We start from the raw sequence: 14,042 nt of genomic DNA, 5'->3' as shown, positions 1-14,042 counted from the left end.
AGACAAGTGATTATGAATGCACAGGAAGTCCCTGTTTTCATAAGAAACTGGAAGACACTGGTCAAAAAAGCAAGTAAGATGAAACCAGCATCTGGACTGAAGGCACCAGAGAAAACAGAGACAAAGGGAAAAGAGGTTTTTGTTTTAGAACAATGGGACTAAAAGGCAGAGAAACTTTTCATACAGCTGAGGAGAAGCCCACAGGAAGAGAGCTGTATTTTTCTTGGACAGAGGAGAAACGATGCCTGAACTTGGATTGAGATTAGGAAATTACCCAGACTGAGTGACAAAATAAGAAAGAACTGCCTCTAAAACGTACACTGTAGTATATACTTTTTAAGATTTTATTTATTTGACAGAGAGAGAGAGAGACAGCGAGAGCGGGAACACAAGCAGGGGGACTGGAAGAGGGAGAAGCAGGCTTCCCGCTGAGCAGGAAGCCTGATACAGGGCTCCATCCCAGGACTCTGGGATCATGACCCAAGCGGAAGGCAGACGCTTAACAACTGAGCTACCCAGGCACCCCTGTAGTATATACTTTTGATTACCTATTTTGTCTTTCACTGACTAACGAACTACCATATCCTGGGATCCTGCTAGGTGCAAGAGACACAAAGACTAATTAGAAATCCCTATCAGATCATCACAGCAATTAAGTACTGTGGGGGCCAGGGGCAAGTGTCCCCAAGATGGGCCACTTTGTCATGAACATTATTTTGAATTAAAAGCAATCAAAACCCAGCAGATACAGGAAAAGCTCTTAACCTCCTGCTAAATTTGTCTGCTCGTATAAAGAAGAGAGCTGTTAACAGATTCCTCTTTACCTGAGAAGCTTATCTACTTAATAAGACAACCTTTGTTTTCCAAATATTTCCTTTTACCTTCCTTTTAATGGTCTTTCTCCCCTTTGTACCCTCAGACCCCTCCCCTGGTCCTTAACTCATATTAGCTTTATGTTGCCTATCTTCAGAATTTCCATGTCTGTGTAGATTCCCCTTAAGTACAATTTGATTTTTTTTCTCCCACTAATTTGTCTAATGTAAATTTGATTGATAGTCCAGGTAGAAGGATCTTGAAGGGTAGAGGAAATTTTTCTACCCCAACAGTACAAAAGGAAACAGGTGCTTTACAAGAGAGAAACATCGCAGATGCTAATTAATCAAGTGTTTAAACTTGGCATCACCACCAGTAGAACAATGTGACAACTGTTGAAATGCCCTCAGAAAGGAACATCGTCACATGCATAGTACTGCCAAAAATGGAACCAATCAGACCAATCCAAACTACAGAGTAAAATCAGCCTAAACTATTCCCAACAGTGTCAAGGGTAGGAGTGGGTGGGAGGAGACAAAAACTCTCTCAAGAGATATGACAACTAAACACAGTATGTGATCTTTTATTGATTATTGCATTTATTTTAAGGTTTTATTTATTTGAGAGGGGGGACATATGTGCAAGTGCACACACGAGGTGGGGGGAGGGCAGAGGAAGAGGGAGAAGCAGACTCCCTGCTGGGCAGGGAGCCCAACGTGGGGATCAAACCCAGGACCCTGGGATCATGACCTAAGTTGAAGGCAGACGCTTAATCGACTGAGCCACCCAGGCACCCCTGATTCCTGGATTTAAAAAAAAAAAAGCTATTAAAAAACATCACTGGGACAGCTGCTCAAATTTAATATGAATATGCACTATAGCATAAGATCAGTTATTTCTGGGAATCCTGTAAGGCAAATTCTGACTCAGTTAGGTCTGATGAGGAAAGATGGGGTTCGAAGCCAACAGCAAAGAAAGAATTCTTGAGGCCTCTTCAGTGCAAAAAGGTGGTTTTATTAAAGTATGGGGACAGGACCCATGGGCAAAAAGAGCTGCACTGGGATTGTGAGGATTGGCTGATTATATATTTTCAAGTTGGGAGGGGGTTAGGGATAGCATAAGCCTCTAAGGAACTTTCGAAGCAAGGTTTACAGGACCTTGAGGGGGCTAGCTATTGTTAGGAAAAGGTCATTTAATTTCTCTTTTGCTTTTGTCTCCTCCATCAGGTCTAGGGTAGGACATCAGAGCTGGCATTTCTCCCAAGTTACCAGAGAGAACTGAAAGGGTTCTTAGACCACTCTTAAAAGGAATTATGTTGGGGCACCTAGTAGCACAGTCAGCCGGATGCAGCTGCCTTTGGCTCAGGTCATGGTCCCAAGGTCCTGGGATCGAGCCCCACATCAGGCTCCCTGCTCAGTGGAGAGTCTGCTTCTCCCTCTCCCTCTGCTGATCCTCCTGCTTGTGTTCTCTTGCTCATACTCTCTTTCTCAAATACATACATACATATATACATAAAAAGGAATTATGTTACTTCTATCAATGTAAAATGTCTTGTGTGATATTGTAGTTAGGTAAAGGCAATGTCCTCATTGTTAGGAGTTACTTGCTGAAATACCCTGGTATCTGCACTTTACCTTCGAATGCCTCAAAAAAAAAGTTCATATAGAGTAACTGAGCAAATATGAAAAATGTTAACAACTGGTGAATTCAATTAACTAATCAAGTGCTTACTCTATTAATCTTTCAACTTTTCTGTACATTTGAAGATCTTCGAAGAAAAAAAAGTTGGGGGAAAACTCAGTCTAGACAAGAAAACAGTTACAATACAAAAGAAAATAGTTACAAAACATCAGTGCACAAGAGAATCACCCAGGAGGGAGTCCCCAAAAGGTGAGGGAGTCCTTACTGAGGATCTGTTGTACAAGACAGGGGAAGGCAACTGGTTCAGGTTATAGGAGGGGACAATAGCACCAAAGAACTTCGAAGCCTTCTAAAAACAAGCATGAGTGAAAAACAGAAGATAAATATTTAAATGGCAAAAAATAAAATAAAATAAATGGCAAAAAGTAAGGTTTAAAGATGAGCAAAGAAATTCAGAGGCATTACATCTTTGGTTTTTAATCTTTCCTAACTTAAAAATACTTTGGGCCCACTCTATTCTTACTGCTTATAATACTACCTGAGAAATGCTAAAACCCCACCCACCCATTCACCCACCCAAAAAAACAAAGCAGCAAACCCCACCTGCTCAGAGCTACCATAGGAAAGGCCACAAGTGGCCAGAGAAGCATTTCCCCAATCCAAAGGACTTCTGCCCACAAGCAACTGAAGAGTTAAGTTCCTCAAACTCCACAGGCCACAAGGTAAGCATTTACCTCCCAATTTATTCCCTCTTCGGCTTTCCCCATTTCTGCTGACCAAAGTTCCACCAAACCAGCTGCTCTAGAAGGGGACTCCAGGCCCCTCTAGGATCCTCTTCCCTCTCCCTCTTCTGTACCTCAGTAAATACCTCACTCTACTAACCCTCCTGTTTCAGGGCTCTGGCCTGGTTCCTGGTTTAAAATATCTACGAGTCTTCTTATTTCCAATCATTATCCAGACAGCCTCACTTATCATAGAGTCTACTCCCCCCTGAAGAAAATGAGGGACTGCTTCCCCACCACAAATGGGATGAAGCCCAAACTCCTATAAACAAACCTGACCGGCACTAGCCCAACAGACTCATCACCTGCATCCACTCTGTGAAACTTCTCCAATGCACATGCATGTGTCCAGACCTTTGTATTTACCCTTTTTCTGCCCAGAGCACCTTTCTGACTTTTCCATGTTCCTTCAGGACTCACACAAATGTCCTCTCATCCCACAGAAAGTGCTGTTCCCTCTTTTCTGGGTCCCTCCAGCACTTCACAAGCATCTCCATTACAGCACTTACCACACAGCACTAGGTCAGCGCATCTGTCTCCCAGGAAACTGGGAGCTCCCCTTTGAACACAGGGACCATGGCTTTCTTGAGCACGATAATTTTCACCTAACAACAATCTATAAATGATCAACAACTGGCCTGATGGTTTAAGGTTTCATCTAGCAACAGTGACACTTGTGGAAGAAGTAAGAAATGTCTCCCTCCGGGTGCTTGGGTGGCTAGGTAGGTTAAGCATCTTGATTTTGACTCAGGTCCTGGTCTCAGGGTCCTAGGATCAAGCCCCATGTCAGGCTCCACACAGGGGGGCGGGGGGGTGGTGTCTGCTTGAGATTCTCTCCCCTCTCCCTCTGCCCCTCCTCCCCCACCCCTGCTCACTTGCACAAATTCTAAAATAAATAAATCTTTTTAAAAAGTCTGTTATAAATTTAGCAAAAATAGATATAGATTGATAATTCTTACCTACCAGTGATATTACTAAGGTTAATAATCCCATTAGTTTGTAAACTCTTGAGGTTAGCAATGGTGACTTATAAATTCTTAATATCTCCCCCAACACCTGCTTTAAAAGGCAGACTTTTAATAAGTGTGTACTGCATTTAACTGAAGCTTTCCCACTGTAACTGAGATACAGCAAACTAAAGGTTGCCTTTGACCCTGACTCAATAAAGACACCTAGAAAACATTACATCTTTCACTGGTCTTAATGACTCCAAAGAAGCTTAAATTTCTCTCAAGTTTTGCCATCTTCCACTCCCTTGGTTTTTTTTCCCCTCCTCCCAAGGGATCAAGCTCACATTTCACTTAGCCACTTCTCTGCAAAATGACAGGTTTCTAAAGATATACTTCAAAGCCAGACCACAGCTTTTCTGAGAACATGATGACCCCAGGTCCAAGGAAGCAAGAAAATGATAACAGATGATTTTAAGAAAGGTTTGCCAATTCAGAGATCCCCAGGAAGAGAAAACCCCACGAACACTGACAAGTAACTTACCCTTTCAGCTTCTGCCTTACTCACTGCACTATCAGTTTTCACAAACCATGATTAAGAGTCTAGATTAACATTGAAATATTTAACATAATGAAATATTCAACATACCATGGGAGAACAGTAACAATGCATCTTTGCTTGGAAAGAAAAGCATGTTTCAGAGCTGCACAAGGTAAATGGACTATTAGCAAAGGCACCTATCTTTCATGTCACTTGAAATGGGCCACACTGAATGCATTTCCTGAGTTATGACAGCACTTTCAGTTTCAAGAACAGTCTGCAGTCCTACCTGGTTACTAAACCAGTACAGGATTATGTAACCTGATAACTAGACAGGCTTCTAACTCACATCTTCAACTCATAATGCCAAGTATTAAGCAGAAAACCAAAGCAATAAAACATTTTCAAAATGCAATTGATGGTCCACTTATTTATGATAATATTTACTAATGAAATCTCAGAATAAGATGAGGGAAATGTACAGCTCACTACAATGAAATGTAATAGCCAAAACTAGGCAATCCAGGAAAGAACTAGCCTTTAAATTAGCAATTAAGGAGTATGACCAGTTACTTAACACCAAAACTAAATTGTACTAAATTATTCATTACAAAATTTTAAAGCAAACGATAGTTTGTTTCTTCTATAAAGCCCTAGAAGTCCAAAAAAAAACAAAAAAACCCTTCACAGCATAAAACTATAACAACTTCCACAATGTAGTAGTTCCTGCTCTACCTCTACTACAATTGGAACATGGGACAGATGACAAGAAATTTTAAAAACCAAATCACACTACTCATAGAATACTTGTTCCAAATGATCAATCTGTATTACGAACATTAAAAATAACACTCAAAGTTGCCTTTCAAATCATATTTACATTATATGTATTACTCCAAACTTGAGCCACTGAAAAAGCACAAATTAAATCACAATCAAAAAGTGGGGTTGATAGATGACAGTCCAACAACGAGTAAACAAACGCATGTTAATTTCAAGCTCCATTAGAAATGAGGTTGGGGGCATGCTTGCACATGGAGAGAAAGTTTGACATTATGGGGGAAAAAAAAACTAAAGACGAAAATAATGAACATTTAGAGGTTCCAAGAGAGAAAGGGCAATGTTGAAGTTTTATTCTGAAGCATGGCTATTTCTGCAGACTATGAACTTTCAAAAATGCATAAATTTAGTATAGCGCTCTTGCAAGTGAACAAACAGCAAGAGGCAGGGAAAGTCAAGGCAGACTGTTCACTTCCCCACACTGTTCGGCCCATTCAAGCCAGACCCACATTGTGGGGGGGCTGAGCTGAGCAACACGCTGCAGGAGCAACACCCTGCAGGAGCAACACCCTCAAGGTCTGGAAGCTTGCACACTGGCATCTGAGTGAATTTTAGGAACTGCTGCTCAGGGAGGCTCTCCCAGACGCCTGATGTGTTTAACTTCCATTCTTTTTTTTATTTTATTTATTCATTTGAGAGAGAGAATGAAAGACAGCACAAGAGAGAGAAAGCACAAGCAGGGGGGAGGGGCAGAGGAAGAGGGAGAAGCCGGCTCCCCGCTGAGCAGGGGTTTGATCCCAGGACACCAGTGCCAAGACAAAGGCAGACGCCCAACTGAGCCACCCAGGCATCCCTTCAACTTCTTTTCTTAAAACAGAAGAAACTAATAACACTTAAATCCTCCAATATGTATATTATAACCAAAATTATTTGAATACTCTTTAAAGATGCATCTTCATAGTCACTCATGAGGAAAAAATGATTTGAGCTGAGAAAGCAAAAATAATAACTGGCCTTACATTTTCACTACTTGTTTTACTATATGTCAAAGGTCAAATATACAAAAAACATAGTCTGGAAGAATTTATTTTTTTACCTATTTTACCACTTTTCACATGCAGTAAAATTCACTCTGGTGTACTATTCCATGAGTTTTAACAAACTCGAACAGCTGAGTAATCACCTCCACAATCAAGATATATAAAAGTTAAATGAATTTAGATATTTTCAAAACAGCATGTACATACAACTGAACCACAGAATGTAAATGTACAAAATATTACTAGCTTCAAGAGCTAATTTGGCATCAGCTTAATACAAAGCTACAGTAATCAAAATAGTGTGGCACCGGCATAAAGACAAACATACAGACCAACAGAACAGAACAGACAGTCCAGAAACAAATGCTCACATTTACAGTCAAATGATTTTCAACAAGGGTGTCAAGACCATTCAAAGAGGAAATGACAGTCTTCTCAACAAATGGTACAGAGTAAACTGCATATCCACATGTAAAAGAATGAAGCTGGATCCTCACCTGTTATCATACAGAAAAACGAACTCAAAATGGACCAAAGACCTAAATGTAAGAATTAAAACTATAAACTCTTAGAAGAAAACACAGGGCAGAAGTTTTATGACACTGGATTTGGAAATGATTTCCTGCATACGGCACCTAAAGGAAGAAGTAAATTGGACTTCATCAAAGTAAAAACTTTTGTGTATCAAAGGACATCATCCACAAGGTGAAAAGGCAACCCAGAGAATGGAAGAAAATATCTGTAAGTCATATATGTGATAAGGGATTAATACTCAGAAAATCTAGAGAACTCCTAAAATTCAACCACAAGAAAACAAACAACCCGACGATGTGCAAAGAATTTTGAGTAGAAATACAGGGATGTCCAATAAACACATGAAAAGATATTCAACATCACCAATCATTAAGGAAATGCAAATCAAAACTACAATGAAATACCACTTCATACTCATTACAATGGCTACCATCAAAAAAAAAAAAAAAAGAAAATAACAAGTGTTGTCAAAGATGTGGAGAAATTAGAGCCCTTCTGTATGACAGTTCCTCAAAAATTAAAAATTAATATACCATATAAGCCACGTTGATAAAGCATAACTAGACATTTTTATTTTTTTAAACATTTTATTTATTTATTTGAGAGAGCGAGAGTGCACAGGGGTGGGGGGGATGCAGAGGAAGAGGAAGAAGGAGACTCCCTGCGGATTAGGGAGCCTGACATGGGGCTTGATCCCAGGATCATGACCTGAGCTGAAGGCAGACAGACACTCACCCCACAGGGGCCCCTACAAATTTTTTGTAAAGAGTAGCAAACCTTTTCCCCAGAAATTCCACTTCTAAGAAGTTACCCTCAAGAAATAATCAAGGATGGGCAAAAGATGGGGCACCTGGGTGGCTCAGGTTGTGATCCCCGGTTCTTGGGATGGAGGAGTCCCGCATCAGGCTCCCTGCCCCTTGGGGAGCCTGCCTCTCCCTCTCCCTCTGCAGCTACCCCTGCTTGTGCTCGCTCTCTCCCTCTCTAATAAATAAGTTAAATCTTGAAAAAAAAAAAAAAAAAAAAAAAGGTTGGGCAGAAGATTTAGCTACAGTAAAACAACTCTGGAAGCAAACTAAATGTCTAACAGAAGGCTGATTAAAAAGGAGCTACATAATGGAATAGTAGGGGATCATTAATATGCTGTATTAGTATTGTGCAATTAATCATATGTCATCAGTTCTAAAGCATCATATTTCACATTTTTATTTTTTCACATTTTTAAAAGTCTCTAAAATCTGGATGTGTCTTACAGTTGAGGTGATTGCCTAGTTTATTTGGCAGTTCTTTTTTCTAAGTGATACACAAAATAAAGGTTAATCTTAGCCTACTAATAGGGGAAATGTTCATATTATGATAAATGGACAGGTTACAAAAGAGCACATAAAATAGAAACTAATTTTTATAAAAGTTACAGACAATACATGTTTAGAAAAAAAGATTAGAAGTATACCAAAATGTTAGCAGTATTTATCCCTAGGTGCTATGAGCTTTATTACAAAAAAGCTTCAATAAACTGGATGTAAAGTCATGCCTCCACCCCCGGCACAGTCCTATATATACCATATGTATACTACTATAATCCATTATTTATTAAAGAGTATCTGCTATGGGTTTAGAAATAAGTCAGGTATCAGAGGAGTCAAAGATTCAGAAGAAAGTAATTGCCCTGAAGAAGCTCAGCATCTAGCAAAAGAATTTATGGTCTAGAAGAGTCTAAAGGAAGGTAAACCAACAATTTAATGCTATTTAAATATGAACTAGTTCGCTAGTTTTACTTGTAAGACAACCGACTTAATATGGATAAAAACATTTCCTGTTCAGGATTCTGTAACTGAAAGAATAAATTAGCATTTTATCACATTAGAAGTTAAAATAAATATCCTTTATAAATTCTCTTATCCATTACACAGATGATGAAGTTCAAACTCTAAACTATCCAGTTGGGACTCAAGATTAAAAACTTCTAAAACGCATTATCATTGTAATTCGTGAGACAGACATAATCAATGACAAATCAGCAACAGCAGGAACCACTCTAAACATAACTCTTTACTGTTTATTAACAACTTTTAAAAATTACATTTAAAAAAAATTTTCCCTACTTTTTCCTTGTTCACCATGCCTTCACTGTGCTGGAGGGTGAAGTGCCTAGAATAGTAACTTAGTTCCTGCCCTCAAGGTATCCACAGTTTAGCCAAGGGGATTTAAAAAAAAAAAAAGGAGAAAAGCTCCATGGCACTGGATTTGGCAATGACTTCTTATATATGACACCAAAAGCACAAACAGCAAAAGAAAAAAAACAGATAAACTGACCTTAATCAAAATTTAAAACTTGTGCATCAAAGGACATTATCAATAGGGTGAAAAGGCAACCCAAAAACTTGCGAGAAAGTATTTCCAAATCATATACTTAAAAGGGACTAATACCCAAAACGTATATCCACTACTGGATACTTACCCAAAGAATACGAAAACACTAACTCAAAAAGATACATGCAGCATTATGTTCACTGCAGTATTATTTACAACAGCCAAGTTATGGAAGCAGCCCAAGTGTTGATCGACTGATGAATGGATAAAGAAGATGTGGTGGGTGGGTAGGGGTGTGTGTGTGTATGTATATATATGTGTATGTATATATATACATACACACACACACACACACACACACACAATATTACTCAGGGGCGCCTGTGTGGTTCAGCCGGTTAGGCATCTGCCTTCGGCCTGGGTCACAGTCCCAGGGTCCTGGGATCCAGCCCCACGTAGGGAGCCTGCTTCTCCCTCTCCCTCTGCCTGCTGCTCCCCCTGCTTGTGCTCTGTCAAATGAATAAATAAAATCTTTTTCTAAAATGGAATATTACTCAGTCATGAAGAATGAAATCTTGCCATTTGCAACATGGATGGATCTAGAAAGCATAATGCTAAATGAAATAAGTCAGAGAAAGACAGGTAATACAATGATTTCACTCATACGTGCAATTTAAGAAACAAAGAAAAAAAGAGACAACCAAAATACAGACTCTTAACTATAGAAAACAAACTGATGGTTACCCTCAGAGGAGAGGTAGGTGGGGGGGATGAGTGAAATCAGCAAATGCGTACACTTATTACGATGAGCAATGTATAGAATTGTTGATCACTACACTGTATAGCTGAAACTATAACACTTTATGTTAACTATACTGGAATTTTTAAAAAATCCAGAACAGAGGCACCTGGGTGGTTCAGATGGTTAAGCAACTGCCCTGGGCTCGGGGCATGATCTCCCGGGTCCTGGGATCTGGAATCGGGCTCCCAGCTCAGCAGAGTCTGCTTCTCCCTCCCACTCTGCCTCTCCCTTTGCTCATGCCTGCTCTCTTTCCTTTCTCTATGTCTCTGTCACAAATGAATAAATAAAATCTTTTTTTTTAAAAAAGGGGAAAAAATAAAAATAAGTAAAAATCCAGAACATATAAAGAACACCTACAACTGAACAACAACAAAAAAGCAAACAACCCAATTAAAACTGCCAGAGGACTTGAACAGAGATTTCCTCAAAGAAAATATACACATGGCCAATAATCACAAGAAAAGATGCTCAACATCACTAATTAGAGAAATGCAAATCAAAACCACAAAGAAATATCACTTCACTTCCATTAGGATGGCTGTTTTTTAAAAAAAGAAAGAAAATTTTTAAAAAATTTTTTTAAATCCAGAAATAAGTAATAAAAAAATTCAAAAGAAAAAAGAAAGAAAATAACAAGTGTCGGTGAGGATGTGGAGAAACTGGAACCTTCATACACTGCTAGTAAGTATATAAAATGGCACAGCTACTACAGAAAATAGTATAGCAGTTCCTAAAAACTATAAGCATAGATTACCTTATGACCCACAAATTCCACTTCTGGGTACATACCCAAAGGAATTGAAAGCAGGGGCATACACATGTACTTGTACACCCATGTTCATATCAGCATTATTAACAGCCAGAAAGTGGAAGCAACCACAGTGCCCACCAACAGATGAACAGATCCTAGAGTATCATTCTGCCTAAGAAAGGAAGGAAATTCTGACACATGCTACAACACGGGTGAACCTGGATGGTAATACGCTAAGTAAAATAAACCAGTCACAAAAGAACAAACACTGTATTATTCCACCTACATGAGGTGCCTACAGTAGCCAAATTCAAAGAGAAAGTACAATGGTGGCTGCCAGGGGCTGAAGGGAGACAACATGGGGAGTTAATGTTTAATGTATATGGAGTTTCGGTTTTGGAAAATGAAAAAAAGTTCTGGATATGGGTGGCGGTGATGAGAGAACAAAAATATGAATGTACTCAATGCCACTGAAGTGTATACATAAAAATGGTTTAAATGGTAAATTCTGTTACGTGTATTTTACCACCACCACAACACACACACACACACACACACACAAAAAAAAAAAAAAAAAAAAAACAGGATAGGGAGTGAGAATGTCACAGTCAGAGGCAAATTTTAGAATTTCTGGTAAATTAAAGATCACTTTCAGCAATGACGATAAATGTCTCAATGGAAAAATCACATTAAGCAGCCTTCATAAATAGATGGCATTTGTGTAGAGAAGGATGAGGCACCCCAGTACGAATGCCTGGCAGGTACAGAGGACATGTAGCAACAATTTACAGTAGGAAATGAAGTTGAGAGGCGCCTGTGAGCGACTCTTGGTTTCGGCTCAGGTCATGATCTCAGGGTTTTGAGATATGCCTAGCATCAGGCTCTACGCTAAGTGGGGAGACTGCTTGAGGATTCTCTCCCTCTCCCTCTGCTCTCGCCCCCACCCCGCCCCGGCACATTTTCTCTCTCTCAAATAAATAAATCTTAAAACAAACAAACAAACAAAACTGAATGAAAGAAAGAAAATGAAGTCGAACAAATTAACTTAGAGCCAGAATTTTGAAGGTCTTGAACATCAACCTAAGAGTCTGATCAGTTCAGCAAGGAGATAGCAGTAAGTGTCTCCAATGAACATGAGCACCGCTTAGTGTAAAAGACTGAAAGGTGGAGGGGAAGATAGGAAAACATTAAACTAACTGTGGCAAACACTAACTGATCAACCATAGTGTTTCCAAATCTCAGATTAAAAACTGAAGGGAGCAGAGGGACAGGTGGTGACCTGGGATTCCTGGAGAACTGGTTGATAATTTACTGTTTCTTGGCTTAGACAGTGGATGTGCATGGTCTTCACTCAAACACAGCATTAGGCAGGTACTCTTAGGATCTGAGCACTCTTCTACAGGTATATCATACTTAAATTTTAAAAAGTTTTGTCAAAAATAAAAGCCCAGGCCCCATTTCCAAGAAACCCCCAGCTGGGAGGAAGACATACATAAAAATATTTACCAAACAGTATAAAAGATGCAACCACAGAATATGTACAAGCTACCCAAGAAGCACTGAGTTCTAAGAGAAAACCCAGAGGCAGTGACATCTAAGGTAGGTTTTAAAGAGTAAATGAGTTTGTCAGAAAGATGAAAAAAGAGAGCAGCTCCAGGCAAAGGAAAAAGTATGAAAAAGGCACCAAAGAAAACAAAAATAGAACAATTTATCCAGAGAACTACAAGTAGTTTCAATTAAACAAAGATAGGAAGATAATCTAAACTGTAGTGGAAGTAGAGAAAACAGAAAAAAGGAATTAATGTAACATGAACACCGGATGGAGAGGATTTCATCTCTGATTAGATATGGGTAGAAAAGGAAGAAGAATAGAACGAAGATGGTTTTCAAGTTGAGGCTCTCCATAATCCGACTAATGCCTCATCCGTCACAGTTCCACACACAAGCTAGACTCCAGACGGGAAAGACTCTCTTCGTCCTTCATTCAACAGTATCTAATTTGCCCTCCAGGTCAAGGACCAGGTCAAAGACTAAGGCTATCAAAGGGCTTACAGGCCCACTTCGTAGCAGAAAAGGCAAACAGGGACATCAATAATTTAAGGTACAGTATAATGGGGTACACCTCCTGGTGAGAAGAGGTTTGCTATCAGAAAGGAAAGCCCTATCTCGAGTCATGAGATATGACTAAGAGCTCATCACAAAAGGGACAGAATACAACTGACCAGTGGCCGGGGGGGGGGGGGGGGGGGGGGGAGGGGGGGGGATAACTGAGTTAACAACCGTTATAGATAAGCCTAGGCCCCTTACATTCAATTCATATTTAAGTCCTGTCTCATTTCCCCAAAATACAGTTCCCTTCATCCGCACCACCTCACTCCCACCATTTTCCTTTAAAATATCAGATCACAAAACTCCCCACGATGGCTTCATACAGATCTTAGAATAAGATCCAAATATATGACCTGGTATTCCCTGGTAATCTCATGTGAGGCCTTCTCCCCACCCCAAAACTGTTCAAGCTATACAGGTCTTAGGTCTCAAAACACATGAAGTTCATTCCTGTCTCAAGACCTTTACACAAGCAGAGGACCCCGTTTCTTTGGTCTAGATCTTCACCACCACTACACACTACCCACCCGCAACAATGAGGTCTGTCATGTCTCAGGCTATTACTTTCTCAAAAAATTCCAGGATCCTACCAGTTATTGCTGATCTCCACATATGGTTTAGGTTTCCAGAAAAGAAAGGTATCTCATTTTGGGCGTGGTGAGTTTGAGAAGCCCCTAGGACACAGAGCTCTCTGGTGCACAGGTGAGACAGATATGTTAGAAAAAATCTTGGGTATGAGTAGATGGAAAGAAAAAAAAACAAAACAAAACCGAGAAGCAACAGCCAAAAATATAAGGAAAATCAGAAGACTCATGTCATAATCCCACCAATTCCTATTCCCTTTTATACCTCCTCACTGACAAAACCCTATCACCTTTCATCCAGTTCAAACGCCACCCCCTCCCAGAGCCTTTCTGGACTTGTCCAAACAAAATGTATTAGGCCCCTCTCCATGCTTCCACAAGTTTTTCCCTATCATTGGTAGTATACAA

General features: G+C 39.8%; 1 protein-coding gene across 3 annotated transcripts in view; it reads right to left on the bottom strand.

The window, feature by feature from the left end:
- Positions 1–14,042, bottom strand: part of CTNNA1 (catenin alpha 1) — a 300,857-nt gene that overhangs the window by 156,743 nt on the left and 130,072 nt on the right. The window lies entirely within an intron of this gene.

The sequence above is a fragment of the Ursus arctos genome, unplaced genomic scaffold, assembly GCF_023065955.2.
Source record: "Ursus arctos isolate Adak ecotype North America unplaced genomic scaffold, UrsArc2.0 scaffold_5, whole genome shotgun sequence".
Lineage (NCBI taxonomy): Eukaryota > Metazoa > Chordata > Mammalia > Carnivora > Ursidae > Ursus > Ursus arctos.
Note: the sequence above shows the minus strand (reverse complement) of the source record. Positions and strands in the feature narration are given on the sequence as shown.